The sequence below is a fragment of the Bombina bombina genome, chromosome 5, assembly GCF_027579735.1.
Source record: "Bombina bombina isolate aBomBom1 chromosome 5, aBomBom1.pri, whole genome shotgun sequence".
NCBI classification, from domain to species: Eukaryota; Metazoa; Chordata; class Amphibia; order Anura; family Bombinatoridae; genus Bombina; species Bombina bombina.
In genome coordinates this window covers 493,165,994-493,179,502 of record NC_069503.1, presented here as the reverse complement: position 1 = coordinate 493,179,502, position 13,509 = coordinate 493,165,994, and positions in this window count along the sequence as shown.

Genomic DNA, 13,509 nt, shown 5'->3' with positions numbered 1-13,509 from the left:
TTTTTTCTTTTCTTATTTTATTCACTGTTACATTGAACTCACGAATTCATTCTAAGAATTTCAAACTAATAATAGTCAATCTGATATTCATTCACAATTTCATTCAGTTCATGCCAGCTTCTTAATTTCTCTGTGTTCCCTGCAGCTCACAGCACCTGCCTCTAAGATGCAGACTGACCTAATAAAACGCACATTCCATTAAGTTTACATACAAATTTGAACTTCCCCATATGATCTGTTTCATATAAGAAAGAATTTCTTCTTTTATCTCTGGCTGCCAGATGGGTATGAAGTGTATTGCACAGTAATAAGTTCTTACACTCTTTGGCAGCAAAGGGGCTAAGAGACAATGATGTCCCCTAACGCATGGCATTTAAGTAAATACTTTAGGCATTAAATATTATTATACATTATTATTTATGGGGAAAAAAATTATAAGAAAAACTTAACAGCTTGTTTAGACATTAAACACTGCTTTTGGGCAAAACTTGTGATTTGTCCCACACTCTTTAGAATATTTAAAAATAAATCTTTAATCTATGTTTTCAAACAAATGCAAGAGGTTTTTAATGTCCATCTAATAAACAAGAGTGAAGAAAAAATAACCAATAAATAGTGGCAGATAATTTTTCTGAACATGAGTAAATCTCCATCATCTGTGGAAATCACAGAGATAAATATGAAACTACTCTGCCGTTTGTATCTTACCCCAAGCAGACTGGCAAAAATGTATCCCCAGATGACTGGAGATTGCTGGAGAGGGTGTGACCAACAATGGACAATGGCCCATATATGGTGGTCTTGCCCTCTCATAAAAAAACTATTGGCTAGCTATTATACCAGAAATGGAACGGGTGATTTATTTAAAATTGCAGAATTACCTGATGATCCTCCTATTAAATACACTAGCTAAAATCTCTTGCTCCTATAGAGCTAAATCTTTCACTATAATGGTCGATTGTGCAAAATGGCTCATACCAAAATTTTGGAAAAAACTTGAAGTACCAATAGTGGCAGATTGGAGGTCACAGGTTACACTCATCCTCTCTCTGGAAAAATACCATTATTTCCATATCAGAAGGCTAGACCATTATTACTATTATATGGGAAGAATATATTAGATTGCTCTCATAAATTGCAATACCTATATCTACATTTGGTGATGGAAAGACCCACACATTGGGATCCATGTACTAACAGGCAGACGGACAGCTTCTCAACTCACAAAGCTGTCCGCCCGCCTTTACTACACACGGGCAGTGGATCTGTTGATCCGCTGGCCCGTATGTATAATTACACACTCGTCGGATTGTGTAATGCCCACCCCTTCATTTGCGCGACCAATTGCGCGACTGAAGGGGCTGTCAATCGCCGAGAGTGAGCAAGCCCTCTGTGATTTTCCCTCACCATCTCAGAGGTGGCGTAGGGTTTAAGAAGCACCAGTCTAATGACTGCTGCTTCTTACATAGCGGGAAGCTAACCTGCCCTGTAAGGGCTCCAGAGCAGCTTTCGCTGCTTCGTACATGGAGCCCATTGTATAATTTAATCCATTTTTTATTTTCTATATCAAGCATGTGAGAAATGTAAACAGCTGTGTATGACCTTACTGTCATTATTTATAGTGATCTCCTTTTGTTAATATTTTGAGTATATATGGATATATTAGTCTTCTAATGATTGATATACTATTATGTTTTGTATTGTTTCCATTTTTATTTTTTCTCAATAAAGATTAAAACTTAAAAAAATTAAAAAATAAATCATGTTAAAGACACTGAAGCACATACAATAGTTTGTTCTCTTGAAATGTGCAAACATGGTGCAGTTTACTTTTGTCTTAAAAAAAACATTTGAATAACATGTCGTTCTGATTCCATTCTAAAGAACATTTCAGATCTGAAATAACATTTACTTTTCATCTAAAAAAAAAATAATCTCTAAATATACATGAAACCCCCGGTTACATGTAGAAAACAAAGTTCCCAAGACGTATAGATATAGAATAAGATTGATTGCATCAGTACTAGCTAAATCACATAATGGACTATGAAATATAGTCTTGTAAACTATTGAAACGGTAAAATCATCAATAATCAATAATTAATCATTAATACTAAATGATGATAACATTAAACAGTATTGCTATCTTGTATTTGTGTTTCTATAATACTTATATCACTAGAAATAAATTTCCAAGCTCAGAAATACTGCTTTTGCTTACTGAACATCAGTTTGTGTATTATTCTACAAGGCTAAATTTGCCTCCCAACCATGTTTGATTGCATTAATTTGAGCACATGCACCTCCATTGAGTGGTAAGAGTTAACATTCTAGTAGTGACATTTTTAAAGAATCAATTTTACATATGCATGTTTATTGCAAAACTTATTTGGGAAGTGTTTATTAAACATGGGCTGATATGTATTGTCTTCTTGATATCCAGTTATGTCCCTGTTGAAATAGCTTAAGTGCACAGTAATGTTATGTGCAATACAAACCCTTATTTTGCATAGGGAGATGCAAACATTTACAAATGATCATATTTTAAATAAACATTATGTTTGGTGTAATGTTAATAATTTAAGCATAAACTATAGGGGCGAGATTACATATGCAGCATACGTTTCAGCGCAACTGCTTAAAGACACACTGCCCATAAGTTCACTTCGCACATCGGGTGAATCAAATATACGGTGCCAGCAGATCATGTACTGCCGTAAGTCGGATAAACTGGCCAGGTTCAGAAATGTGCGGAAATACACATTTCTGGAGTCACCAGTGAACTGCCGGCGCCTAAGTGAAAAACAAAAAAATTAAAATCACCCGGAAAAATCTAACCTGCCTCCCAAAAATTAAACCAACACATCAAAACCCCTATATCTGCCACCCCCCCACATCGCAACTACTAATAAAAGTATTAACCCCTAAACCGCCAAGCTCCCACATCACAAACCACCTAATATACGGCTAGATTACGAGTTTTGCGTTATAGTGAAAAAGCAGCATTATCAGGTTATAATGCTGCTTTTTCACTACCGCTGGTATTACGAGTCTTGCAGATTTAGGGGCACCGCACACTTTTTTTGTCTTACCGCAAATCAATTTACGCAAATTGCGTATAGTCTTTTTTCAATGGGACTTCCATAGCGCCGGTATTACAAGCTTGTCCTGCTAGGCCAAAAAGTGAGCTGTACACCCTATACCGTCAAGATTCGTAACGCATTCTAAAGTCAGTAGTTATGAGTTTTACACTACAAAGCCATAGCATAAAACTCATAACTAAAGTGCTAAAAAGTACACTAACACCCATAAACTACCTATTAACCCCTAAACCGAAGCCCTCCCGCATCGCAAACACTAAAAGAAAATTATTAACCCCTAATCTGCCGCTCTGGACTTCGCCGCCACTATAATAAACATGTTAACCTCTAAACTGCCGCACTCCCGCCTCGCAAACACTAGTTAAATATTATTAACCCCTAATATGCCACCCCTAACATCGACGCCGCCTACCTACATTTATTAACCCCTAATCTGCCGCCCCCAACATCGCCGCCCCTATACTAAAGTTATTAACCAATAAACCTAAGTCTAACCCTAACTCTAACCCCCCTTAACTTAAATATAATTAAAATAAATCTAAATAAAACTTACTATTAATAACTAAATAATTCCTATTTAAAACTAAATACTTACCTGTAAAATAAACCCTAAGCTAGCTACAATATAACTAATAGTTACATTGTATCTAGCTTAGGTTTTATTTTTATTTTACAGGCAAGTTTGTATTTATTTTAACTAGGTAGAATAGTTACTAAATAGTTATTAACTATTTAATAACTACCTAGCTAAAATAAATACAAATTGACCTGTAAAATAAAACCTAACCTGTCTTACACTAACACCTAACCTAACCCTACAATTAAATAAATTCCCTAAATTAAATACAATTAACTAAATTCAATACAATTAGCTAAATTACAAAAAAAACCCACTTAATTATAGAAAATAAAAAGCAAATTACAAGATATTTAAACTAATTACACCTAATCTAATAGCCCTATCAAAATAAAAAAAGCCCACCCAAAATAAAAAAATCCCTAGCCTAAACTAAACTATCAATAGCCCTTAAAAGGGCCTTTTGCGGGGCATTGCCCCAAAGAAATCAGCTCTTTTACCTGTCAAAAAAATACAAATAACCACCCCAACAGTAAAACACACCACCCACACAACCAACCCCCCCAAATAAAAGCCTAACTTAAAAAACTTAGCTCCCCATTGCCCTGAAAAGGGCATTTGGATGGGCATTGCCCTGAAAGGGGCATTTAGCTCTATTGCAGCCCAAACCCCTAATCTAAAAATAAAACCCACCTAATACACCCTTAAAAAATCCTAACACTAACCCCTGAAAATCCACTTACAGTTTTGAAGACCGGACATCCATCCTCAACGAAGCCGGGAAAAGTCTTCATCCAAGTGGCAAGAAGTCCTCAACGAAGCCGGGAGAAGTCTTCATCCAAGCCGGGAGAAGTGGTCCTCCAGACGGGCAGAAGTCTTCACCCAGACGGCATCTTCTATCTTCATCTTTCCGACGCGGAGCGGCTCCATCTTCAAGACATCTGGTGCGGAGCATCCTCTTCAATCGACGACTTCTTCTACAATGAAGGTTCCTTTAAATTACGTCATCCAAGATGGCGTCCCTTAGATTCCGATTGGCTGATAGAATACTATCAGCCAATCAGAATTAAGGTTGAAAAAATCCTATTGGCTGATGCATCAGCCAATAGGATTTTTTCAACCTTAATTCTGATTAAGGTAGAAAAAAATCCTATTGGCTGATCCAATCAGCCAATAGGATTGAAGTTCAATCCTATTGGCTGATTGGATCAGCCAATAGGATTTTTTCTACCTTAATTCCGATTGGCTGATAGAATTCTATCAGCCAATCGGAATTCAAGGGACGCCATCTTGGATGACGTCATTTAAAGGAACATTCATTCTGTTTGAAGACGTCGCCAGAAGAGGATGCTCCACGTTGGATGTCTTGAAGATGGACCTGCTCCGCACCGGATGGATGAAGATAGAAGATGCCATCTGGATGAAGACTTCTGCCCATCTGGAGGACTTCTGGCCAGCTTCAATGAAGACTTCTGCCCGTCTGGAGGACCGCTTCGCCCGGCTTCGTTGAGGACTTCAGCCCGGCTGGGTGAAGACTTCTCAAGGTAGGTTATCTTTAAGGGGTTAGTGTTAGGTTTTATTAAGGGGTATTGGGTGGGTTTTAGAGTAAGGTTGGGTGTGTGGGTGGTGAGTTTTAATGTTGGGGGTATTGTATTTTTTTTACAGGTAATAGAGCTGATTACTTTGGGGCAATGCCCCGCAAAAGGCCCTTTTAAGGGCTATTTGTTATTTAGTATAGGGTAGGGTTTTTTATTATTTTGGGGGGCTTTTTATTTTATTAGGGGGATTAGATTAGGTGTAATTAGTTTAAAAAACTTGTAATTATTTTATTATTTTCTATAATTTAGTGTTAGGGTTAGCGTTAGACTTAGATTTAGGGGTTAATAAATTTAATATAGTGGCGGCGACGTTGTGGGCGGCAGATTAGGGGTTAATAAATGTAGGTAGGTGTCGGCGATGTTAGGGACGGCAGATTAGGGGTTAATAAAATTTAACTAGTGTTTGCGATGTGGGAGTGCGGCGGTTAAGGGTTAATAAATATTTTATAGTTGCGGCGATGTCCGGTTCAGCAGATTACTGAAGTTGAATGCAAGGTAGCCATTTCAAAATGGTGTCCCTTGAATTCCTATTGGCTTTTTTTTTTTTTTTTTTTTAAATGATTTTTATTGAGGTTTAAGATGTGACACGACAAACAAGCAATATTTCAAAAGGTATGAAAAAAATACAAAAAGGAAAAGTAATATCAGTCACATTGATAAAGAGAAACAATCATATCTGTTACATCACAGATAACTTCCTATAAGTAGAAGTAAAACCTCACATTTTCTTAGGTTGTTTTTTGTGTCTTTTCCCCTTTCTACTCTAATATGCATAACAAAATGATCAAACCTATAAAGGTACGACATGCAGAATACAACAGGATACCGTTATCCTGCAACTATAATTTATACAAGAGAAATATATTCAATATAAATATCTTAAATAATAGGTATTTGTCAACTGGATAAGGAAAGGGAAAGAAAGGGAGGAAAGGAAAACAAAACAGTATTTGTTATCATCTTCAACAAGTTCCCTACATAACAGGTATCTTTCTACAATATAGAGATAGGACAGGAAAATAGATTGATTTATTCATATTAAATTATGTTTTGTTACTCAATAAGTTGTGAGGTTATAGAAGAATTTGTCCAACAGTAATTTCAAAATATAGTTTGTATGAGAATTAGAAAAGAAATAAAGTTTTCTCTATCAAATATGTTTACGCTATGAGGGTAACTTAATATATTGTGGAGGCACCAAGGATTGAAAAATACAATTAATGGCAGTGTTTTCAAGGGAAACCGCGATTTAGTCTCTGGTGTCTAACAGGTTTATCCAGAGAACTGTAAAAATTGGGAGGACCTTATATCTATCTATCTATTGGGTACTTGTAAAGCGCAAACTAATCACCCGTGAGGGTCTCAAGGCACTAAGGGAGGAGGGAAAGAAGGGCTAAGGGAAGACGATTCAGTCAAAGATTCAGTCAAAGAACCAGGTCTTGAGATCCTTCCTGATGTTTGTAAGGGAGGTGGATGGTCTGAGGTGCAGCGGGAGGGAGTTCCAAGACTTTGCTGCCAAATAGGAAAAGGATCTTCCTCTAGCTGTTGTTTTCTTGATGCAGGGGATGACTGTGAGTGCTTGGTGGGCAGAGTGGAGTTGTCTGGAGAGGGTGTAGAAATTGATGTGGTGGTTGATATATTCGGGTCCGATGTTGTGGAGGGCCTTGAATGCGTGGGTTAGAAGCTTGAAGGTGATTCTCTTGTTGACGGGGAGCCAGTGCAGGTTCCTTAGGTGTTCGATGATGTGGCTATAGTAAAGGAATGTCGAGGATGAGTATGGTTGAGGTGTTCTGTATGCGTTGGAGTCCTTTCTGGAGCTTGATGGTGGAGCCGGCATAGAGTGCATTGCCATAGTCCAGTTGACTACTAATGAGGGCGTGGGTGACATATTTTCTGGTTTCGGTATACACAAATAAATGTAGTAACTAACCCAGTCTGCTAGCAGTGTCTTTTGAGTCATATATCAGATAGCCTTACCATATGGGTATGGGCCCTATACCCCATGGCACGGTAAAATGCATTATTTGGTAAACATGCTACAGGTAATATACAATAATCCCCACCTTTCATCATATAGTCTACGACACTCTACAATAGTGTAATATTCCTTAGCTCTTTATATATAATGAGTTCAATCCTTTTAATAGGTCTATAGTAAAATAATAAAATAAGATTAATTGGGGCTCAAAATTAGTGACAAGCTAATGGAGGTAACACCTTAAAATATCTCCCAAACTATAGTACACGAGTGTTAGTGGTAAAAGAGTATATAATAAATATGTTTCTCTGCAATATCCATCAATTTGAACATTTTGCTTGAAAAGTGTGTTATACCGTAGCACTTAAATACTATGTAGATGTATCATAGCAGCAACAAACTCAACCTGAAGCTACCTCTAAAGTAAGACATATAGATATACAAAAAATCAATAGCTACAAAGATATAGCTATGGGTGAAGGCTGAGTTCACCATCGTGAACATATGTAGATAAAAAGGAAACATCTAAAAGAACCATTTGAAACATTTTGGCTGAAGCTCTGAAGTGTACTCAAGTTCATCCCCTTAGCAATAAAGGATGTCCACCTCATAGGGATATATGAAGTATTGAGCTTTATTCAATAGATGATAGTCTATTTACCCAAATTTGGTTTTCACCAAGTGCTCGTGTTGATTAATGAAAAGGCTTCTGCTGAGCTGGGAACCTGCTGGGGAAAGCTGAGGACTCCCGGTACACAAAACAGCTGAGGGGTATCTCTTTCTTTATAAAAGACAAAACAAAGGGGCGCCTTATGTGTAGTATCATCCAATAAGCACAAAGCCACAGATAAAATCCAAATGGGTACTCACAAGGCTCTGGAGCACACCTATGTGCTTGTAGGGACGGGCTGCAGATTTTATCAGGTGTGACAGCTCACCCACAGAGGATATCAGTCATTAACTGTAGTAGAAAGATAAAACACAGGAAAAGCACCAAATTGTGCAGATCACAAAGGATATGGTGTTTGACTTAGCACAAAGGAAGATTGGGTACTCACATGTTAGATGAGCACACTTATGTGCTAGTAGGAGCAAGCTGGCATGTTATGGTAAGGTGTGTCAGCTCACCACCAAGGGACTTTTCCTTAAGATGCAATATCCAAAAGTGGCAGACTTCTGTGTGTTAGGTTCCACTCCAAGCAGGTGCAGGCAGGTAAAATCACTCACAAGAGTATTTTTACAAATTAAAAAATACTATTTATTAAAAACAAATTAAAATACTTGTACAAAGAAGTGAACAAGAAGCATACAGTCAAGCCCCCTGTAAATGCAACGCGTTTCTCGGCTCATACGCCATTTCCTCAGGCATACCTGAAGTCGCCCCCGGGATGGATGAAGACCTCACCACCTGGATGAAGACCTCACCACCTGGATAAAACATATTGCCGCCTGGATGTCCGGACTTTAGAAACCGTGAGTAGATCTTCTGGGGTTAGTGTTTTTTGGGGGTTTTTTTTGGGTAGGTTTTTTTTTTTAGATTAAGGTTTGGGCTTTGAAAAAGAGCAAAATGTCATTTTAAGGGCAATGCCCATACAAATGCCCCTTTAGGGGCAATGAGTAGCTTAGCTTTTTTTTAGAGTTAGGTTTTTTATTTTGGGGGGTTAGTTGGGTGGTGGGTTTTACAGATGGAGGGACTTTGTATTTTTTTACAGGTAAAAGAGCTGATTTCTTTAGGGTAATGCCCTACAAAAGGCCCTTTTAAGGGCTATTGGTAGTTTATTCTAAGCTAGGGGGTGTTTCTATTTTGGGTGGCTTTTTTATTTTTATAGGGCTATTAGATTAGGTGTAATTGTTTTTATTTTTGATAATTTTGTTTATTTTTTTGTAATCTTAGTGTTTTTTATTTTTCGTGACTTTAGTGTTTATTATTTTTGGTAGTGTTAGGTTTTTTTAAATTTGTAATTTATATATTTTAATTGGTAGTATTTTTTATTTTATTAGATTAGTTATGTAAGGTTAATTTATAGTTTAATGTTAGGTTTATTTTTATTTCACAGGTAAGTTTTTATTTAGAGTTTAGAGTTATATTGTAATTTTAATTTAAAGTTAGGGGGTGTTAGGTTTAGGGGTTAATAGTTTAATTTAGTGTTTTGCAATGTGGGGGGGCTGGCAGTTTAGGGGTTAATAGGTTTATTTAGTGGCGAAGATGTGGGAGGCCGGATGTTTAGAACTTTATTTAGATGTCGGAGATGTCGCGGCAGCAGATTTGGGGTGTTTAGACTTGGGGTTTATGTTAGGGTGTTATGTTTAAACAGAACTTTTTTTCCCCTTAGACATCAATGGGGTTGCGTTTCGGCGATCGTCATTCCACACTTCAGGTGTTAGATTTTTCTAACACTCTCTCACCATTAATGTCTATGGGGGAAAGCGTGCACAAGCACGTCAAAGCAGCCCTTGGCTTTTGTGCAATATGGAGCTTAAAGTGATGGTAAACTCTCCCCTTTTTAAAATCAGATCTGGAATGTAAGCGCTATTTTAGATGGAGTTTAATTCATTAGCTGTAATGAAGATGCGCTATAACTTAGTTATTAATATAGATATGAAATTCAAATACCCCACGTTACACCACCCACTTCAAAAGTCAATTTTCCTGTCAGCTAAGTGATTGAATTACTCTCCAATCAATGCTCTAGCTACAACAAAAGTGCCAGATGGGGAGAGCGCTGATTGGACAACAATTCAATCTGTTAGCTCACAGAAAATTTTACTTTTGAAGTGGGCGGAGGAGCATGCAGTATTTGAATTTCATATCTATATTAAAAAGCATGTTATACTGCATCTTCATTACAGCTAATGAATTAAACTCCATCTAAAAGAGCACTTACATTCCAGATCTGATTTTAAAAAGGGGAGAGTTTACCATCACTTTAACGCCTCCATATCGCATGCACAAGGAGGCTTTTCAGAAACTCGTAATGGCAGCGCTATGGAGAGTGAAATAACACAACTTTTGTTGCGTTTGTTTTGCACCCTCTATAGCGCAAAACTTGTAATCTAGATGACAGTTATTTACCCCTAATCCGCCAACCACCCACATCACAATCCACCTAATAGTTATTAACCCATAATTCGCTAACTCCCCACATCGCAATCTACCTAATAAAGTTATTAACCCCTAATCTGCCAACCACCCACAATGCAAACTACGTAATTATATAAACAAAACTGAAGGAGGCGCTATATGAAAAATAAAAAATTAAACAAAACAAAAAAGAAACACAATAGCAAAAATACAAATGTAGAAAGTATCAACAGTTGTTAATTAAATGCATATAAAAGTTTACATCCTCAGATGATAGAGGTGATGATATGGGTATATAATGAATACGAATACACAAACACAGTCCCTTAGAACTTTTCCTTAGGCTGTCATCTTCTTCAACTTTGAGCAGAAAGTCATCAACAAAAATCGTGTATCAATCTTCAACAAATAGTAGCCTTAAGGTGCTGGGAACAAGGGTACTCACACTCTCTCGTGCTGGTAGAAGCAGACTGACAACTCTCAGTATGTTAGCAGCAAGCTGATCTCCGGAAATTCAAATATCCGGTGGTAGGCACTGTTTTTTCCAATAAATTCAGCTCCAATAGTTGTGTGCGCTACTCGCAAATTCAGTTGGTCTGAAGTTGGAAGTGAGATGATGCATGTCAGTGCATAATTAAAGTAGAGAGTGGAAACAACTAAATAAAGACCCGGCGGGCAGTGTTCTCTTCTCTTGATCACGTTGTGAGTGGGTGTGTCGAAACCCGGAAGTGAGGACATCAAAATTTGAGCCAATCATATTGGGATATAGGAACACATCTTCAAGTGGATACTCCTCCAATCCCAACATCACATAGAATGTCAACAAAGAAAGCATAATAGATTACAAAACAGGACAATCAACACCCCACAGATGGATGGAGCACCAAGAATGAAATGTATATAAATATGTTTGTAAATAAAAATATAAATAGAAAAATATGGGACATATGGGTTGATTGACACCCGCTGCTAGCAGCCGATTGGCCGCGAATCTGCAGGGGATGGTATTGCACCAGCAGTTCTTGTGAATGATAAATGCCAGGAGCGTATGCTGTTGGCATTTATCGATGTGCAGCGGACATGATCTGATATCGCACATTAATAAATAGGCCCCTATATATTTTTCTATTTATATTTTTATTTACAAACATTTTTATATACATATTCTTGGTGTTCCATCTATCTGTGTGGTGTTGATTGTCCTGTTTTGTAATCCCATACTTTCTTTGTTGACATTCTATATGATGTCGAGATTGGAGAAGTATCCACTTGAAGGTGTGTTCCTGTTCCCCAATACAATTGACTCAAATATTGATATCCCACTTCCAGGGTTTTGACACACCCACTTACAACGAGGTCAAGGGAACACTACCCACCGGGTCTTTATTCAGTTGTTTCCACTCAGTACTTTAATTATGCACTGACCTGCATCATCTCACTCCCAACTTCAGACCAATTGAATTTGTGCATAGCGCACACACCCAATTACTTGGCGACTCCTCCCTTCTTATTGCAGTAACTGTTTTTTCCTCTATTTAAGTTTGTGAATGACATGGTTTTTAAACAGAGCATGGGAATTATGGCAGCTGGATTGTTGCCTGTTCCACTGCCCTTCTATGAGCTTCTCTCATTTTCAACTTGATCAACTTCAGTTTCCTGGAAGCAGATGTTCGGAAGTTTATGAGAATACCACTGCTGCATATCTGTCTGGTAGGCATGGAACTAGAATGGTATTTGAGATTATTTTAGCCTCCGACTTTCTTAATTGACTAATGAAACCGTTTTAGCAAATGTTTGAATACGTCTTGATTAATGTAACAGTAAAAGTCAACAACAATACCGCTGCTGCTCCTCCTAAAACATGCTCCTGCTACATTTATGGTATATGTATAAGCATCCTTTAGCACTGTTGCTGCTCCTGCCACTTCTGCTATGTCGGTGTCACTGCCCTTATGTGATTATTTTCTTGATCAAACCTAATTTAGTTTCTCAGAAGCAGATGCTCTGCAGATCATAGGAATACCTCAGTTGGATTTTTGTCTGGTCGGCATGTACAATGCTGATCTTATTTGAGCCTCCAACTTTCTTAATGACCATTACATATAGTAGAATTGCATAATTAACAAGGGCCTAATGAAAAGACAATGCAATAACACTTACTTTGAATTTCAAATAAGTAATAGATGTTTTTTTCTGACAAATGTATTTCTCCCCATTTGCCAGCCACTGTATCATGTGACAGCTATCAGCCAATCACAGACTAGTATATTTATACTCTGTGAACTTGAGCAGTAGGAGCTGGTGCCTCAGAGAGTGTGTATATAAAAAGACTGTACAATTTGATAATAAAACAAAATTAAAAAGTTTCTTAAAATTGTATGTTCTATCTGAATTATGAAAGTTTAATGTTGACTTTAGTGTCCATTTAATTGATTAATGAAAACATTATTGGTAGTATTTTACCATTGGTATGTCTGGATTATTGAACCAGTAAAAGCCACCTTCAATACCACTGCTGCTCCTTACAGGATCTGCTGTAGTTCCTGAATATCTAAAAACATGGCCCTTCTTTGATTTCCTCTCATTTTAACCTTGATCAACTTTGGTTTTTTGGAAGCAGATGCTCTGCAGATCACGGGAATACTGCCAACAGATTGTTGCCTGGTTTTCATGGAACTATGACAGAAACTGATTTTATTTTAGCCTCCATCTTTCTTACATGATTAATGAAAGCATTCTTGGCAAATTCTTTCACTTTGGTATGTCGTAATTAATATAACATTAAAAGCCACCTCCAATATTGCTGCTGTTCCTTCTTGACTTTGCTGATGCATTTCCGGTATGTGTAAAAGCCTCCATCACCACAGCTGCGCCTGCTCCTAATTGTCCTGCTTTGTGGGTGTCAGTCAATGCCAAATCATTAAGGAGCAGCTTGTCACTGTTAAATCAGAAGCCAAAAAAAAAAATCCTTGCCCTAATGAATTAAACAGACACCTCTAGCTTTTGTGTAAAATTCTGCCTGTTTCTTGATCCCTCCGAAAAGCAAACTCTGTAACCAAGGTTTTCAAAATGCTGCAAAATGGCAAAACCAGTTATTTGATTTGCAGGTTATATCATTTGCTTTTTAACCTTTCTGGGGACAGCTAAACAAGTACAATGTTTCACAAAAATGT